This window comes from Sebastes umbrosus, chromosome 24 (assembly GCF_015220745.1).
Source record: "Sebastes umbrosus isolate fSebUmb1 chromosome 24, fSebUmb1.pri, whole genome shotgun sequence".
In the NCBI taxonomy this organism is placed as follows: Eukaryota; Metazoa; Chordata; class Actinopteri; order Perciformes; family Sebastidae; genus Sebastes; species Sebastes umbrosus.
This window is the reverse complement of record NC_051292.1, coordinates 1,750,063-1,769,383: the sequence shown is the minus strand read 5'-3', so window position 1 is coordinate 1,769,383 and position 19,321 is coordinate 1,750,063. Positions and strand designations below refer to the sequence as shown.

The 19,321-nt window shown below is 38.2% G+C and overlaps 1 long non-coding RNA gene across 1 annotated transcript in view; it reads left to right on the top strand.

The window, feature by feature from the left end:
- The first annotated feature begins 417 nt into the window (after positions 1 to 417).
- LOC119483672 overlaps positions 418 to 19,321 on the top strand; it is a 77,163-nt gene continuing 58,259 nt past the window's right edge. Inside the window, exons 1-2 of the long non-coding RNA XR_005205770.1 lie at positions 418 to 447; positions 16,549 to 16,801. This is a non-coding gene — a long non-coding RNA (uncharacterized LOC119483672). The remainder of the gene's footprint in view (positions 448 to 16,548; positions 16,802 to 19,321) is intronic.

The following is a 19,321-nucleotide window of genomic DNA, read 5'->3' as shown; positions in this document are numbered from 1 at the left end:
ACGGTGGTTGGAGCTTCGCTGGCCGTTTGAAAGGCAACACACTGCCATCAATGAAAGCCTCTCCCTCCACCTCTCCCTCTTGTCATGCCAAATTGTGTTTTACAGCATCTGTTCATTATAGATGGCCGACATGATGGATATGGTCATAATATTAATGTAAGACTGACACAGCAGAGACATGAATCATGGCCGACTTTATTTCAAAGCCGGCGTTTCATTGGCCCGCCACTAAAAAGTGATATATAAATGTCAGCGAATGGCAGCCGTAAAGCATTATGAAGTACATTTGATGGTGCATTTTCACCGTTATCAACCCGCTGTTATTTACTAATGCGTCTTCTTCATGTGACAGCCGATGTGGACGTCCATGTCAGTGTCATTTGCAGACTTAGAGACTCTACCTTTTGTCTCTTTCAGGTGCTGGTTGGGCAGTGAGAAGATGAAAAGGTAAGAAGAGGCAGAGAAAGGATGTTCTCATATGTAGCGAGCGCCTTTGGGTACGGAAGTCCTGGAATGACTTTAAATTGAAAGCATTCAATCAAATTGGAATTTCATTTCCCATATGTGTATATGATGTATGACAAGGGGTCATTATTCATTTCAAAGCAGGAATTCATTGGTGTTTAGTTTTATTTTCTAAATGCAGGTGAAAAATGGTTTGAAAAAACATGGAATAGGGATTTTAGATGTTATTATTTCCACTGCTCACTCTGCTCGACCAACTCACTTTTTGGTACCAGGTGCTTTTCTCCATTCGTTTTCCCCTGCAGATAGTACCCCCCTATTGTAGGCAGGATTCTCAGCTGATTGCCGTAGCAACGCCGCGTGAAACTGCCGTGACATCATCTTCAACACGACACTCAACCAAACAGAGGAACGTCTGCACTCCGTTGTAATGTACGATATAGTTTTGCAGGCTGAAATTTTTTTTTTAAATCTGGGTCAAGTAAATACAAAAATTGCGGTCTCAATTGACGTCAGCTTGGCTGTTTAAAAACAGCGGGTTTGTGCAGGATGTCCCGTGTCATGCTCGTGATGATTCTCTCTAACCAATCAGTGGTCTGCAGTGTTTTAACTCCACCTCCTAGTCTAGACACAGCTCGCTTGTAATCTGGTGGTGGTGCTAAATAAAGTACCAGGTACTATCCACAAGTTTTGGTAATGGAAACGCAAAAATAACCCCTCTAATGTATAACTGAACTGGACTGCTTGATGGGAACGCAGCTTTAATCATCTTAATTAGCATTTTTCACACCACTTTCTTTTATTAGAAGCATATTTGACAAGCTGTGCTTATTGCAAGATTATCTCGTTTACTAAAAAATACTGTGAGCAGTGTGTTATTGCAAAAGGAAACAAAATAAACGAAATACGGAGGCACTGTCCATCCTCTCCGCTGTCCACTATCAATAATGACAAAAAACAATGTCCAAAAAAATATATTTAAAAAATAAAGCCACATGGTGATCCTTATGTCCTGTCTAAATAATAATAATTAAAATAAAAATGACACAATTATCAGTGTCAAAACTGCAAATACATTTTCATTTAATTTGTGATACAATGATGAAATAATTCAAATTCAAAAGCTCAGTTAGATTTTTTGTTAAAAATTTAGTTTACACATTTTCTTCTGATTTGAAACTGCAAATAAAATGATTTAATATTTATTTTATATGGCTACTGACTAAGATTAACATTAAACTTCAGAGTTTTGAATTTATTTGATTAGCAGCAACTTTTTGTTTGCACATCATGCACACACATTTGTTAATCAGTTTAATGTAATGATCTGCGTTGGCTCATGTCACCTCTGGACTTCCATATTAAGCTGTCAATAGAATGATAAGAAGCATGACGGACTAATAGTTTGAGTTAGCATCAGTGTCACATTGAGTTTCTACATGATTGAAGACGCTCGTGTTTTCAGTGCTGCAGATTTAAAAGTTATAAAAGTATGTTTGGCGCTGTACGAGTCCATTTTAGCACTTTAACTTTTCTGAATCATCGAGCATCAGATCAAACTCGCTTCAACATTTTCAGCCCCAATATTTGACACAAACTTCTCTAAATCGATACCCCCAGGCCCGTTTGAACTTTGCACATTTGCAGATTTGATTCTGGTCTCGTTCTGAACGGTATCAGTGATAAGACGAGCAGTAAACAACCTGCAACACGTTGCACGAAGCAAACATCTCGAATGCTGAATGTGCTGCTTTCAGAGTGAATCAGACTACAAGCTTGTAGTTGTAAACACGCATGTAATCCTCTGAAGTACTGAAATGTGGTTACTCTCAGTCAGTTATTGAGTTATTCATCTCAGAAAACACAATGCAACATGCTGTTAAACTCTAAATAGTCCAAAAAATTATTATGTAGAGACTCCAGGTACAAATAAACACACAATTTTCTTCTCATTCTGATTAGAAATTATTCATTTTAGTTTGTTGTTTAGCAGATTTTCTGTTTTATATCATAGTGAATCAGATGTTTTGACATTTTTAGACGTCACCTTGAGCTCAGGAAAACATTTGGACTATTTTCTGATATTTTTATAAGCTAAATAATAAGCACTATTACTGTAGTTTCAGCCGTGCTGTTAACCCTACAGAGTTTCCGTAATCTGGAGTTGAGACTTTCGAGGTTTTTAGTGACAGTGTGGTGAAAACCTTCGACTCTCCACCCTCATATAATGACAGATCTGACAAAGTGAAGCCATATGGATCTCCAAAAATGTTTTGCCTTTATGGAAACTTAACTGAATACAAGTATTTATACAGTATACATCAACAACACCTTCTTGTGCTTATTTTATCTGCACGTGCAAATAATGCAATAAATGCAAAAAGCATCCTTAACCCTTTAAAAACAGACCTCCTGCAGGCGGCAGCGGGATGTCGTTGTTTGCATGATCCTGTTTAAATCAATGTCAAATATAAACCATAATATCTAGAGCATTCATGCTTTTTGCAGCAGAAAGCTACGGCTTCTGTCTTTCACGTTATCAGGTTGTACGCTCCTGATGACGTCATTATGTTACATTACATGCGGTATATACAAACATATCAAAATGCCTTTGCACTGATCTGCTCATAAATATTAACATATCTCCAAAACTAAAAAAAATTGCATAGTTCAAATAACTTAGAGAAATATTTTGTTCATGTTTCTACATTCAGAAATCTTTTGGATCAATATTTATATAATATTTTGTATTCATGTTTTGTGTTTATTTAGTAACATTTTATGAAAAAACATGTCCGATTTTTGTACTATTTTAAAATGTATGACACAATTGCAATACTTTTATCAATTATGATGCTTTATTGACTTACATAACCTTTTAGCTGAGGTTGTACAGATTTTAGAGACATGAAGCATTTGAAGATACTCCAATAAATGACATCACAATAAGCAAAAATATCAATGTAGGCACTGGTGGACCATTTCTATTGTAGAGTTCAAAAGGTTACAGTTGAAGACCATGAGAGTGGTTGAAAGCTCTAGAAAGAGTAAAAGTAGTGAGAGGACTTTGTGTTTAAGGTGTTTTTTATTGCTAACTCCTAACTATATGATTATAAAAACCGATATCAGACAGTTACAGACAGAAAATACACAAAGCAACAACTGAAGAAACTTCACTGATAACGTGACGACGTCCTAATCGCCGTTCAAAAACGTCTACCTCCCCGTGTGATTGGCTGCTCGTCTGTGACGCTGTGGATTGGCGGACGGTTCATGTCAGTTAATGGCATAATAACTGCAACTTAAGTGGTCAAGTGGCCTGTTAGATATGTGTGTGTGTGTGTGTGTGTGTGTGTGTGTGTGTGTCGCCTGGATTCCCTCCGTCGTGTTACTGTCTGCGGATAAAAACAATCATCTAATATTTTTCCATGACATCAAGTAATGTAAATTACGACGGGGTGTTGGTATGTAGTCTGTAATTACACATCACCCCCTCCCTCCTCCTCCTCCTCCTCCTCCTCCTCCTCTTCATCTACACTGCGGAGCGTTAGTGGTTCTTGTGTTGGGGCCTCGGTCTGCTCTTCCTCCTCCAGCTCTCCGCTCGGCTCGGCTCTGCGGCTGCTTCCAGCTCATCCTGTTTGAAAGACGACTGCTGCACCCTACAGTTTAAAAGCCTTCTCTCACTGTGGCTGCTCAGCTTCTCTGCTTTTTACAATAAAAAAATCACCAATGTTCATTTTTTTATTACATATCAAATACAAAGCAGCCTTCTCTGGCATCACATTCAGACAAAAACAGACCGTCTGATGATATTTTTAGTAAACTTATAGTTAATTTTAACACAGTGATGAATGAATAAAGCGTGTCACTGTCGTTCTGCAGCTTTAAAGTGCTTCCAACTCTTAAATAATTTCACCAGTCTGGTTTCAGTGGACACTTTTACTGTCCTGTGATGGTCTAAATGAAATATCAAAGGCTTTTTCTCCCTTAATGAGGAGAATATTCTGGCAATATTTGGAATTATTTAACAATAGTTAACATTCAGTTAAAATATGAACTAATATTGGCGTCATTCTCAGCACCTCAAAAGCTCCTTTTGGTTGAAATCTAATATAGAAGTTGTGCTTGTGAATCGTTTTATGTCCATATTTTGTGTTTTCTAATGAAGTATTTTTCTATTTTCAAATCAAAATATTATGCACTAACATTTATATAAAATGCACAGTTCTGCACACATAGCAAATGCATAATATTTTTTCAAAATATGAGGATGTCAGCACACTCAAAAACAATAAAATTCAACTGTAATCTACAATAATTTACATGTTGATATTTGCAGTGATTTGAATTTAAGTCCTTTAGAAAGTATTAAAATATATGATTGTTTTCATATTTTTTTCTTTTTATTCGTCTCACTTTTAATCTGATAACTTCCGCTAGATAATCTGCTTTTATTCCTTAATTTGAAAATATTTATTTAAATGTCTAAAAGTCAATACGATAAATGAGAGAAAAAATACATCAACTTCATCATCTCCTCTCCTGTCAGAGTTCAGTTTATAGATAGATGGCCTGTATACTTTATTGATTTAATATTATATAATATCATCTGGAGCTTTGCGTGTCATTGTATCCTGATGCAGCTTAAAGGGAGAGAAAATGCATCATTTTTAATTTCAAATTGTGATCCAATTTACTTCCATAACATGTCCTCTTTCAGACTAGTAGACAGAAAACATCCAACATACAAATTTAGATGTTTATTTTACTACTTTGCATCTGTAGATTTCTCCTAAATTCACCAAAAGTTAGCATTAAATAATGCCCCATTTGCATATCTATACATTAAATGTCAGAAAACTTGCAATACAAAAAATAATTGTCTTAATGTCAGTAATCATCTGGGGAAGTTATCTATTAGTTTATAATGTTTTACTCTATTCACCTGTAGTGTCTCCTCTTAAAGGCGGAATTAGGATAAGAGATGAGGTAATAATTAGTCGCACAGTAAAATAAAATAACAATATCTGATAAATAAACAAGTAAACAATAAAGATAAAGTAAGTAAACATTATAAATATGAAATGTTGATATTGCACAGAACAGTAAAATGGTGCATCATTTTTGTGCATCAATGGTTATCCTTAAAATATCTCCACATTCGGTCAAATATATTGTCATATTTATATATTTATTATTAATATGACACAGCTTTAATAAGAGACAACCTGTGGGTCTGATGAGTCACCACATTTGACCTTCTGAAAAACCCAAATATTCCCAGATTTGACCGTTTTATCAGGTGTGATCAGTTCAGTCAGAGAGAGACGAACATGAACAGACACAAATCTGACTGTTAGTGGTAATACTGGTCAGTCCGTACACACACACACACAAACACACACACACTCTTCCTGACAACCAAGTCAGCTCTGGACAGTATTTCTAAAACCCTAATTGTGCTGTTAGACCATCAAATGTAAAGAAGAGGAAACAGTGTTAATTACCACAAACTCCTCTCAAGTGGATTTTTCTTATTTTTGACGGCAGCTATAACCTTCATAATATTGGCGTTTTTTTTCAGGATGCAGTTTTTATAAAGACGTCAGGTTAAAGCTCATTTTAAATCCTGAAAAGTAGAATAAAATAAATAAACCATAAGTGAAATAGGGACTCGGTGCTGTCAGTTTATTTCCTCGCGGTAATTGTTGGATCAGTCCTGGAAGAAGGATCTCTCCTCCGTTGTTCTTCCTGAGCTCTCTAACATTTATTCACTGTTAAAAAGGTTTTTCCTCATCCGATGCGAGGGTCATAAAGGTCAGAGGGTGTCGTATGCTAACAGATTGTAAAGCCCTATGATATATTGTGATTTTTTTTAAAATCTAATTTTAGGAAACTGTCTAGTATAATAATAAACTAGTGTAATGAACACACCAGGAATACACACAAACACATTTCATGCAAAACAAAAGCTGCACTGTTTTTGCCACACACTGCATGTGATTATCATAAAGTGGGCATGTCTGTAAAGGGGAGACTCGTGGGTACCCATAGAGTCATTTTCATTCACGTATCTGGAGGTCAGAGGTCAAGGGACCCCTTTGAAAATCATGTCAGTTTTTCCTCAACAAAATTGAGAGTAATTTTGGAGCGTTATTTAGCCTCCTTTGCGACAAGCTAGTATGACATGGTTGGTACCGATGGATTCCTTCCCGATGCGAGGGTCATAAAGGTCAGAGGGTGTCGTATGCTTCCAGATTGTAAAGCCCTATGATTTGTGATATCGGGCTGTATAAATTAAATTGCCTGTTTTAGGATTGAAGATGCTGAAAATCAGTATTTAGTGTTTTGAAGTTGTCCCACCTAAAGCGTCTTTACCAAACTTTGACTAGATTCAGTTAGTTAATTTACTGTGGTTATTAAATGGAAGTGAATGATGCTGAATGACCTATTTCTGTTGTTTTTATTTTAATGGAAAGTATGAAATATTAGCTAAGTGACGTCTGAAACCATCTGAGTCAGTTACCAGTCTGCAGAAACTCAGAGTTTATCTAAGTTCAACAGTAAAAACAGGAGGCTAAAGAGTCAAAGGATGAAAACAACAGAAACACTTTGAATCTTTGTGCTGAGACATTTAATAACAATCAATCAGCGTCTGTTTAATCTGAAAATCTGCACAAGGACGTCTTCACTTATTTCTAAATCAGGTTTTTAATCATTCAAAGACACAACTTTTGTGCTTGAAAAAACACTGAAAGCTTTTAGTCTACTCGCCGTCATAATGCAAAGTCATCATAATCATTTACTCTATACATACTCTATATTTCTGCAGTGTCATGTACCATCATATATATAAATACAGGAATATATACAGTATGTACAGTGCATTAGAATAATATCTGTATCATGCAACATGAGTAGCTTCATATGCATCTAAACAACTAGGAGTGTTACGATACATTGATCTGGATCGATAAATAATATATAATCAAAGATCCAATATCCTCGATGCAAAGTCAAAATATTGATATCATCATCTTTAAGACCTTTATTTTGAAATTCACACTTTATATTTATTCTTTTTATTTAAAATAATATATTGTTTTCAATTAAATATCTGGAAGAGCCTATTAATAATAGATCATATTTAAGTGGCTTTTTGTGAGTTGAATGTTATTGATTGTGTTAAATTGACTATGGAAGAATATCTATATATATATATATATAGAATATGATATCGTCTCATATTGATTGCAGGCGCCTGAATTGAATCAAAATCATATCGTGGCAGACGTTGTGACATCAGAAAATATCGTATTGTCGTCCAGAGAATCAATATAATGTATCGTAACATTAATATAATCTATTAAATGCATGCATAAATATACAAACACTCTGTATATCTTTGAGTCTTATTCAATGTGATCACTATAATGAATCAGTTTAAAACACGCTTCAGTACATTATAGTAATGGATCATTATAATATTCAAACCAGTGACGCTAGTCTATTAGTATACAAGATAATGATCCGTGAATATAATATACACACATAATCACAATACACAGTTCATCTTTCACATGTGAACCAGCTACTTATCTCTTTACATCATGTATAAACTACAGTTTAGACATACTATATGCAGTATGATGACACATCATTATATGGATATGTACAATAAAAGTGTTTAATTCTCTCCAGCAGTGTCAGAAGTTAAGAAATATACGTGACAAACAAACAGTAAATGCTATAATTCTGTTCAGTAGTTGTGTTATAAGAGGACGTCTTACCTGAGGTCCAGTTCACACCAGAACTGAAACTGGGACCCAAACATGCAGCGAGCGACCCAGACTGGAAACATGCCACAACCACTGCTGATCCTCCACACAGACAATACGGCTCTTCATTTATTCTGCTCATCAAACAGCAGTACGAAGTGAAATGGAGTCTTTAAAGACAGTTTTCCCAGCAGGAAATTTCACTCAAAACCAAAGTCAATGCAAAATTATACACTTTTAATTTTAATTTTTTTTTATATATGAATTCAGTTTAACTTCAGCGGGGTATTGGCAAAAATCTGGCGATACGATACGTATCATGATACAGAAGTAACGATTCAATATACTGCGTTTACAACTAGAAAACCTAATGAATCCATCGGTACCAACCATGTCATACTAGCTCATCATGAAAGAGGATAAATAACGCTCCAAACGTACGCTACATTTTGGCGAGGAAAAACTGTCATGTCCATTTTCAAAGGGGTCCCTTGACCTCTGACCTCCAGATCAGTGAATGTAAATGGGTTCTATGGGTACCCACGAGTCTCCCCTTTACAGACATGCCCACTTTATGATAATCACATGCAGTTTTGGGGCAAGTCATAGTCAAGTCAGCACACTGACACACTGACAGCTGTTGTTGCCTGTTGGGCTGCAGTTTGCCATGTTATGATTGGAGCATATTGCTTTATGCTAAATGCAGTACCTGTGAGGGTTTCTGGACAATATCTGTCATTGTTTTGTGTTGTTAATTGATTTACAATAATAAATATATACATACATTTGCATAGAGGAGCATATTTGCCCACTCCCATGTTGATAAGAGTATTAAATACTTGATAAATCTCCCTTTAAGGAACATTTTGAACAGATAAAATTTGCAATTAATCGCGATTACATATTTTAATCAATTGACAGCCCTAATTATTTAAAAAAATATATTTGTCTACATAAAAATTAATCAATAAGACCTTTAAGATATCTTTTTTTTCTTTCCTGAGTGAATATGCTTTATAGAGTATTTGGTGTCGGAAGAAACCACATTGGGAGGCTGTAAGTGTGTGTTGATTTAATTCGCAGCATTCGCAGCAACAGTTGAAATGACAATCAAAAAACGACAACATAACACAGAACAGTCCCAGATAAAGAATAGTTGACATGGACTTTAGATTATTAGTCTTAAAGTTAAAGTGATAAGTAAGGATGCAACACAGACACAAACATCCTCCGAAAAATAGGCCCCGGGTCTTTATATTCTGCTTCTTCTTTAGGACAGATTATCTCCAAATCGTGCTCTTATTTTGTCAAAAGAGACTTAATTTAAGCAGTGATCCTTCATTTGTCTCCATTTGTGTGTTTTAAATAGTTCCCTGAGATTACCTGTCACTTGTGTCAGCGGTTGAAGTTTCAGATTAAACCCCCGGGGCTCGCCAGAATATCTGATTGTGCTGAAGTTTGGATTTAATCCAGCTTTAGTGTCTGAGCACTACTGTATGGGAGAAAGGAGGGAGGGGTGGGGTGAAAGTTGAGATGGAGACGCTTTGACTTGACTTCTCTCTGGCTGCTTTAAGTGAAGCCGCTCGGAGATAGACGGAGTAAATAGAAAACAGCGATTGTCGTCTCGCTCTGCCTCCCTCTCCGTAATCTGATTGGGCACGTTCCCCCGAATCGAGGGCAACGCCAAAACAAAAGATCACCAATCAGATAGAAGGGGCTCCCACTGAAGTTGTTGGCATGCTATGAATGCTTTGCCCTCTCATGTGCGCTAGTATCTAGCAGCGAGATTCCCCGTGTCGCTTTTATGTGTTAATCGTCACCGCTCAGTGAGACTATTGTGCTGTCTGCATCGCCGGGGGAGGAAACCGCAAAAAAAAATGAGGGGTGGGGGGGGGATGGTTTATATGGGGAATGAATGCGAGCGGCGGAGACTGCCAGCACCGTTTCACACGAGCTGAGAGTCGCCTCATCACCCCGTTGACGAAGGTCCAAGAGTGCAATGTGGTGCTCTGCCACCACAGACTTCTCTAATTGGTGGGAAAGAAAACGGAGTTCAATTATCACCTGAAGTTCATCTCTGAGATAAAGTAGAGCCAGGTGTTAAACACTCTGACTGGTCACCTGTAGTCCCTTAAAGGAGTTTCACATCTGCTTTTAATCACCTGTTCAAAATGTGCATGCTTTATGGGGAATTTGAAAGTGAAATCCGGTTTGAAGCGGCAAAAAAAACGTCTTTAAATCACAATGAAATGTTCTTAAATCCCAGTTTATATCCCAACGTTTCAACAGACACCAACATGTCCGGCTTAGTTTGATGTAATCGTGTAGCCAAAAACAATATTTCAATCAGTGGTACTTAATAAAAGGGTCTGAACATGCAGATACAGATGTTAGATTATATACAAAGTCATGCAGTGTAAAAAGAGCTTAAAGTGATGCTCTTCTTATCCCTTATAGAAAAGTTAAACTAGACAAAATGTCTATGCCACTCAGTTTTAGTGCTGCTTTTGATTACTTTTTCAAACTTGGGGATAATTTAGTTTGAAGAGGAAATTAAATCCCTTAACTTTATTCTTTAGTTAGTGTTCTAAATGTCTTTAATGATGTCAGTCAATGTGGATTAATGTGTTTTCTCTAATCTCAAAGTGATGAAATGGACAATGTCAGGAGAAGATCAATATCAGGATCAACAAGTCACTTTGTGTTGGTTTATTTCAAAGAGAAAGATTAAAAAAATACAATATGGTCAAAATGTATTTTAATCTCTAGTATGGGCAAAGAGCGTATAATGATAAGAAGTGAAAGTCAATCGTTCGTTCCACTGCAACGTCAGCAGCAAAGCTACGCTTCCACCATTCTGGACTGAAAGCGACTACGAAAACGTCCGCCTACTAAGTGCCAAACAAAAGTAAAACTAAATTATTTCTATTCCATTGTGATATTCTGCCGAAATGGCCTGTGTTGAACAATAAAGCATTATAAATATAATAAGCATTTTCAGTCCAAATGGCGGCAGCAGCTGTTAATAAAACAACAGAACTGTTTTCTTAAGTCTGTAGAATATGATGTGTAGGTCAGGACGTCTCTGCAGCACCACAGTATTTCATTTAAAATGGTGTTTTGACACACATTTTGCCTAATATTGCACCATCTCAATACAATTTGGATTAATTTTGCAGCCCTAATAAGTGTATATGTAGTTCTGGATCAACAAGTTCTCCGTGCTCCACCGCTTTAAGTGAACTATATACAGTAACTCAGACATTTTAATAGCTGCATGATTGTTTTACATGTAAAATGAAGATGAAAAGAGACACTGATGCATTTGATTCTCTTGGAAACTTTAGCATCAAATAAAGTAAAAGTTTAAAACAGTGTTTTGTCGAACAGTATGAGATCATAATGATGGAACGACCGCAGAGTCAAAGAGGTTAAGGGGAATTTAAAGTGTGAAGTTAAGTGAGTTTGCTCCCTCGCTGCTTAAAAAAGAACAAATACACAGAGAAGCTGCTCAGTTGCAGCTCTGCTCTGAATACTAATATCTCAGCAGTGTGTGTGTGTGTGTGTGTGTGTGTGTGGGTGTGTAAAGCAGATGCCATTCTGCTGATCTCAGTCCACATCCATCCGTCTACAACCCAAATCTTCCCGAAGGCCACCGGGGCGAGCCGTCCTCCTCGCAGCCTCTTCCCTCGGCGGGTCAGGCGGCGTCCACACTGTTTCATCTCGTCTCGCAGGTCGACCGACGCCTGACGGATAACATCTGCCCGCCAAAAATTCACAAGCTGCCGCGGAAACGACATCAACAGTCGGTTTGTGTTTCCGCTGCCACACGGTGTCATCGACAGTGTTGAATGTTGACGCATCTGCTGTGCTGTTGAGTCGCTGCGTTTCAACAAGTTTCCACGTGATCTTTAGGGATTCAAACACGCGATTCAAAAAGTGTGTTACTGTATGAAATGTTTTTAACCTACGTAATGTACATGTATTTACTGTATATAAATTAGGGTAGCAATTCAAATTTTTTTAAATATACATTTTTTTTCAGGGCAAAAACAGAATAAATGTGACAAAATTAAAATGAAATAAATCAATAAAAAATATAATATGATTTCACAAAAAATTTTATATAAAAGTACAAAAAAAAATATAACAAAAATAATATGACAAGTTACAAATGGCAAAATATAAGATACACAAATGTAAATATGATCATTCGTAAACAACATTTAGAAATATATATTACAAATAAAAGATTAATAAATAACAGATAGGATAAAATAACTAAATAAGTATTATAAAAATGTTGAAAAACAAGAAATTATTTCTAGTAAAAGATTAATTAAAATTAAATAATTAAATAAAAATACATAGTTGATCATTAAAAAGAAAAGAAAAAAGAAAACAACTCATTTAAAAGAAAAGATATTTAAAAAAATCTTTTTAATTTGGACCTGTACTTGATGGTTTTTTCTTCACATTATATAAAACTTTCAAAGGAAATTGCTGCACATTTTTTAACAGAAGAGCACTTTAACCCCGCTCCACTGTATGTGCTAAACCTAATAATCATTTGGTTTTCCAAAAACACCATCATGTTTTGTAAATGAGCTCTAAAAGTGTGTCTGCAGCAGCCGAACAAAGGCAAGTTTGCAGAGGTTTAAAGGTTGCATGGACTGTGTGGAAAGTGCAGCTCGTTACGACTCAAACTGCGACTCTCATTTGCAGAAACGAGTGTGCAGAAGGTTTAAAGGTTGCATACATTGAGCAGGAATGCAGCAAAACCGTTTGACTTTCCTGGAAAAGTACAGTCAATATTGTGCGAGGCTTTAATGGTCAAACATATGCATATTTTCTGCTCGAGTCCTCCCGCTTTGATAAAGCTCAAATACATTTGGTATCATCTATCAAACACGGGGGGGAGGGAGGAGGAGACGGCGGGGGGTGAGGCTGGAGAACAGAAGTTCGGTTTTGCCACGGTACCGAGCACTTATTTTATTGACGTGGGAAGACACAGGAAACGAGCTGCTTTCACTCTTGCATGTCGAGTCCTTCTGTTGGCGCGCGAATCCAAAACAATTTCAGATTTTGAGAAATACGGGGGCAGCTGGCGTTCCCACAGCCGTGCTGGAATTAGCCGTTTACGCGCTGCAACCCTATCTGCTCTGCACCTGGGCGGCTAGCGGGGCAGCCCTGCACCTTTGACTCAGGCCACCGCTGCACTGTGTGTGTCTGTATGTGTGTGTGAGAGTGTGAGAGTGTGCAGAGTGTCAGTGCACGAGGGCAACAAACAGAATCTAGAGCAGTAAAAGAGACGGTTGAACAGAAGGTTTAAAGTTTAACTTTCCTGACTTTAATTTGAACTAATAGTCTACTTATTAGCTTATTAGCTGCATCTCACAATCCTCATTAGCTCAGATGTCAACAAGTGGCTGAAGATGTTTGTCATTCCTACATTTTAAAGTGGAAATCTCGAAGATTTGTATTTAAATAAATGTCTGTGAAGTCACTATTTATAGTCAAATGAGGTAACATAATGGTGATTGAGCAACTCCATTGTAAACACACACAAAAAAATGGACATGTGCACAAAATTCAAAGATCATGCATATAGAAATATAAGTTTTCTATTCTATTTCTATGCTCGTGTATCAACAACAATACTCCAGATTGCTAAACTCTGAGCACAATGTATTTGTTTTCACTAAAATAGAAATTGTAAATCAACCAGGACTAAAACTTCAAGTATTGCCATTTAAAGTTTACATTGTCTTTGGTTCTGTTATATTTCCTCTGAAGCACTTTAAGGCTGTTTAAAAGCTACAAACCCTTTGCTCCTTGACATCTATTCAAACCCCTCTATTATTAAAAAGACGCATTCGTTTGCACGTCACATAAATTGTAGATGAGTCCAAGATGTGTGTTAACATGTTCGGTCACCTGATGCGCTAAAACCTTTACCGCTGATATCACGTCCAAAGTGATGTTTTACCTTCTGGTTCTGGACCTTCCACCACCTGTCTGTATTTACAAGATGTTAACAGTCAGAGTGCATGAACAAAATGATGCATTTACTTTTTCTTGAGTGGAACCACGAGGTGTATTTGTGTATATACAGTCTATACAGTACATACATACAAAATGACTACCTTAAATGTCAAATCAAAATTAATCTTGCAGTTAATATATGTATTTTTCTGCAGCCAAGATGCAGAGACAAATACTCTCTTGTTCAATGAATATGTTCTCTAAAAAAGTGCAAAATGCAACTCTCCTTCAAAAATAATCCGAGGCACACTGTAGAGTTTGTGCAAATTTAAAATGCCTTTATTTGACCTGGCATTAAGGGTCATTGTCCTGATGAAGACCTGTCGATCACTATGCATTGGTCATTTTAAACACAAGGCATTTTAATTTAGCTCAATCTTTACAGTGTGCGTTGAATTATTTTTGAAGGAGAGTTGCATTTTGTACTTTTCTGACAGCATATTCCTCCCAATGCAATGATCCCTTCTCAAGACTGATAAGCATCCAAAGAGCACCTGTATGTGATAACCAGCAGCGCTTCTACTCCGTTGTCTTCATGTCCAGTGATACTATCTCATCTTTGTAAAACAGAAGTTTATTTATTGTCATTATTTCTGTAAATTCTGATTTAAAAACTGGTCAGAAATATTGTAAATCTTCAATAAGCGCTCACCAGAGCAGGCCATGTGAATCCACACAGTGTTGTTGACTACAGCTACGCTGCTAGTCTATAAAACCTGTTAATGTTTAATTAGCAGGACTTCATTAGTTTGGGTTTTGCTAGAGAGATTTTGAGTCGTAAATGCTGTTTGAGAGTCTTCTCCATCACTGTGAGTTCTCTCCGTGTGTTGGAGCTGACAGCCCGGCGCGGTAAACAGCGGTGAGGAGCGAACATGTTGTCGCTCGTGTTGAACATCTGACCTGGCTGGAACCTGCGGCGAGCGGCGCAGCTGAACAGGAGGCCGTCTGGATGGGAGAGGAAGGGGGGAGGAGGTGGGGGAGGCTTGGCTGTACATGCTTGGCTACTTGCCCCGGTCCCATTGACCAGACAGCTGAACTAGCGAGGGAGGAAGGGAGGAAGGGAGGGAGGGAAGGAAGGAGGGAGCCTCTGTTTTTTATACATTACAAAATAATAATGTGCACAGTTATCTATCGTTTGACCTCCATCTCTGCTCATCAGTGCTGTTATGACAGCCTGTGTGTATTAAGGGTGTAAAGATTAACCGACACACATACAAGAGTCAGAGATCCAGCTATATGGAAACAACCACAGATTCAAACCACATTTTATATGAAATTTGGAAGATTAATATGCCAGCTGTCAAAACCAAACAGCCTCTCTCTCTCTCTCTGCCCTCAGCCAGCATGTGTGTGACCTGCTTCCTCTACAGACAACGCTGTCTGAGAACTTTACATTGTGCATTCTTCAAAACGTATACAGTAGTTGTATAATAGGAGAGACTTCAGAGACCGGGTCCGAAACACACTGGAGCACACGGAACAAACTTTATTAGAAGAAGGGCTGTCAAAGTTAACGCAATTATAATGCAAATTTCTTTAACGCATTAACTTGCGATTTTGAGTAGAAGAAGATACTTGTATCATATCCATCGGTGCCAACCATGTCATACTAGCTTGTTGTGAAGGAGGTTAAATAACGCCACAAACTTACGTTAAATTTTGGCGAGGAAATACTATCATGGCCATTTTCAAAGGGGTCCCTTGACCTCTGACCCCAAGATATGTGAATGTAAATGGGTTCTATGGGTACCAACAAGTCTCCCCTTTACAGACATGCCCACTTTATGATAATCACATGCAATTTGGGGCAAGTTAATTGTGATTAATTGCAATTATCTATGGACAATCATGCGATTAATAGCAATTAAATAATTCTATTTGCTTGTTTTATCTGCGTACTTTTCTAATGCAGAACGAGGCTCTTCAGCAGAGAGGGAAGGCTCCGTGAATATAACTTCACCGTGCCCTTATCCTGTTTATATCTTAAATAATAATTAAAAATTTAAAAATAACAATTTCAGAAATGAATGAGATGCTGAGATAAAGGCCAACTGTATATCTTTAACCCGTTGTAAAGTTTTGGCGACCCCTAGTGGGGCGTCAATGCTTTAAATATTGATTTATTTGTGTTTATTTACTAAAAACATTGTCAGAAATGTGCAATAATTTGCATTTACCTCAGGATTTCTACATGCAAATATAGTTAGAACATTTGTCATTCACCTGTGTGTGTTTGTGTGTCCATGCTTATGTACTGTAGGTCCGTACACTTGTCGGCGTGCACAGCGGGAGCTCCTCAGCGACTGTTAGTGGGTCTGCATGTGACTGCCTTCGCCTCCGCTGGGTCCCAGCAGCGGGGGGGGGGGAGGCTGCGAGTGGCCCCGCCCACCTCAGGCCGGTTCCAGCCAATCAGGTGCTAATGTGCGGGAACAGGAGAGGGCTGCGCTGACAGATGGCGGGCTGACCTGGAAAACCTGCCCCCTTTTCAGGGTTCAGCAGTCGACAGATGACAGGTATTATTTCATAACCCAAACACACACGCAGTGTCACACACACACACACACACTGTCAGTGTAAATCATTAACTAGTTGCTGTTGAGTTTTGTTCACTTTTATCAGTTAATATAGCAGTTTTTAACTTTTTTGAATTCTATTTTTCTTTGTTAGATAGATGATACACACACTGGACATGAACCTCACATCGATACGATGAATCGTTGCAGCTCTGCTTTATTCTGCTATTTATTTCCTTTACTGTGTTGTTAAAATGTCTTTACTTTGGTTTAGTGAGGCTGCAGATTCCCTGAACACACACACACTGGCTCACCGTGCACATAATTTCACACTTAGCCACTGACACACACACACACACATTTATCTGAGGCTCCAACCAGCCATGTAACTCCGATGTCAGGGCAAATCTGTCTGGCAGAAAGTGCTTTTTGATGAAGTCGTTCATAAATTTTAATACAACATGTCAGCGAACATGATGTATAGACGGGCTGCTCATTCATATTTCAAACAGGCTGCCGTTGAGCAAACAGCAGGGGTGTAGCTACCTTGCTCTACCTTAAAGTGCTGCGTGGTTACGGCTGTCAGAGCCGGAGCGGAGCACAGAAACGCTGCCAGCTACTCCGTTACACCTCTGATTCTTACAGTAGGTGCTGGGATTTTATTACAAATCAACCGTGTCCGGCTGTATCATGGAGGAGCACTGGAGAGCTGGCAGGAATAAAATCTGATGCATATTGTCATGCAAAATATCCTTTAAGGTTCAAATCATTTAATGGTACTTAAAGCGGCAGTCCACACACCAATGGGTGACGTCACAGTGACTACGTCCACTTCTTATACACACTGTATGATGAAACCAGAAGTCAACGTTGATTTATTTGTCACATAACTTCTGTACTTAAGTTACGCAACTAAGTTCCCACATAACTAAGTAGTTTCCTGTGAAGACGGAAGTTTATTTTGAAAAGACTGTATGCATGTAACGACCTGTAATTGACACTGAGCTCTATGGCACAGAGGAAGAAGAGATTTTTTGACTTTTTGAATGAGATGAGTTAAAGTAAAAAACGTTGAGGAGAAATAAGAGCCAGACAAAAAATATTCATTTTGCTATTTGCTCTCATATTGAATTCCTCTTCACATAACTCCGTGTGATTCTCGCCTTTGCTCAGTCGAAGGTGGCTGATATCTGATTTTCCCCGACCCAAGACTCTCGCCTTGTATGAAAATGAGACACATTACTGGTCCATTAATTGATCCGGCCGCTGCTTTGAAATGTGGACGTCCCTGAGAATCAAGAATTAGGGCCGACTCCGGGGCCAATTAGGTGAGGCTTCGCCGCGTCTCCTCCGACGCATCTCAATCAATCCGGACCGTCCGCAGGTGAAATGCCAGACGGAGTCGCCGGTCGCCGCCGTGAATGCTGAACGGCAGCCGGGCGGTAATGCTATTCATGTCCAAATCATGCCATGCATACAGCGCAGGGGGCAGAGGCTAATAGTCTCTCATTGGCTGGTTTTACCTTTCATGATCATCATGATGCTCCTCACTCAATATGTGATACCACCTTCCTTCTTCTTCTCTGCCAATAATAGCAACAGCACATCTATGAATAGCAAAGAAGAAGAGATGGGAGGTAATTATCCCTCTGGGAGGACCCCCGTCTCTCTCTCCCTCATTTTACTGGTTTTAACATGTAGCTTTGATAAGAGTTATGTCATGTTTTATTGATCCCTGTAGGGGAGGTTTTATCTGTTGTGTCTTCCACAGAGAGGTCAGAGGTCAGAGCTTCACTGTCTTAATCAACTTCACATGTAGTAACAGCGTGAAAAATCGGCAGTTTAAGTTTTTATTTCCATCACTATCCTTGTATCAGGTTCACAGATCACCCTTTAATGGTGGATCACCCGGCTCTCTGCCTGTCCACATGTCCAGCCCGTTCACCCCAAAAGGCATATGAATGACGGGATAATGCAAAAGGCATTTAGCGTGCAATTAAAACGCCATTTTTGCTTTTTGGTCATTTGTACGCCATGTGACTGCAATGTAATGCATCAGTGTAAATATGCTACGCTCAGAGCTAGTGGCAACTTTTAACCAGGAGACAGATGTTATGTTTTGTATGTTACGTTAGTGATGTTTGTGACATGTTTTTCGTACATATTTTACTTAGTTTACTTACTACATACTACAATTAGGGGGATCTATTGGCAGAAATGGAATATATCATATTAATAAATGTGTTTTCTTTAGTGTATAATAATCTGATAATAAGAGTCATTGTGTTTTTGAGCCCTTTATATCTTCATAGGGAGCAGGTCCTCTTCACGGAGTCCACCGTGTTGTACCGCCAAATTTCTACAGCAGCTCAGAACGGACAAACCAAACTATATTAACTTCTCCTGCTTGGGCTGGAGTCGATAACGTTACTTGCCGCCGCTTTCTCTCTCTTCCTTCACACAGTCTACGCACAGGCCCTCTTATCCAAATGACCTACAACTGGCTCTTGAGAGGACCAT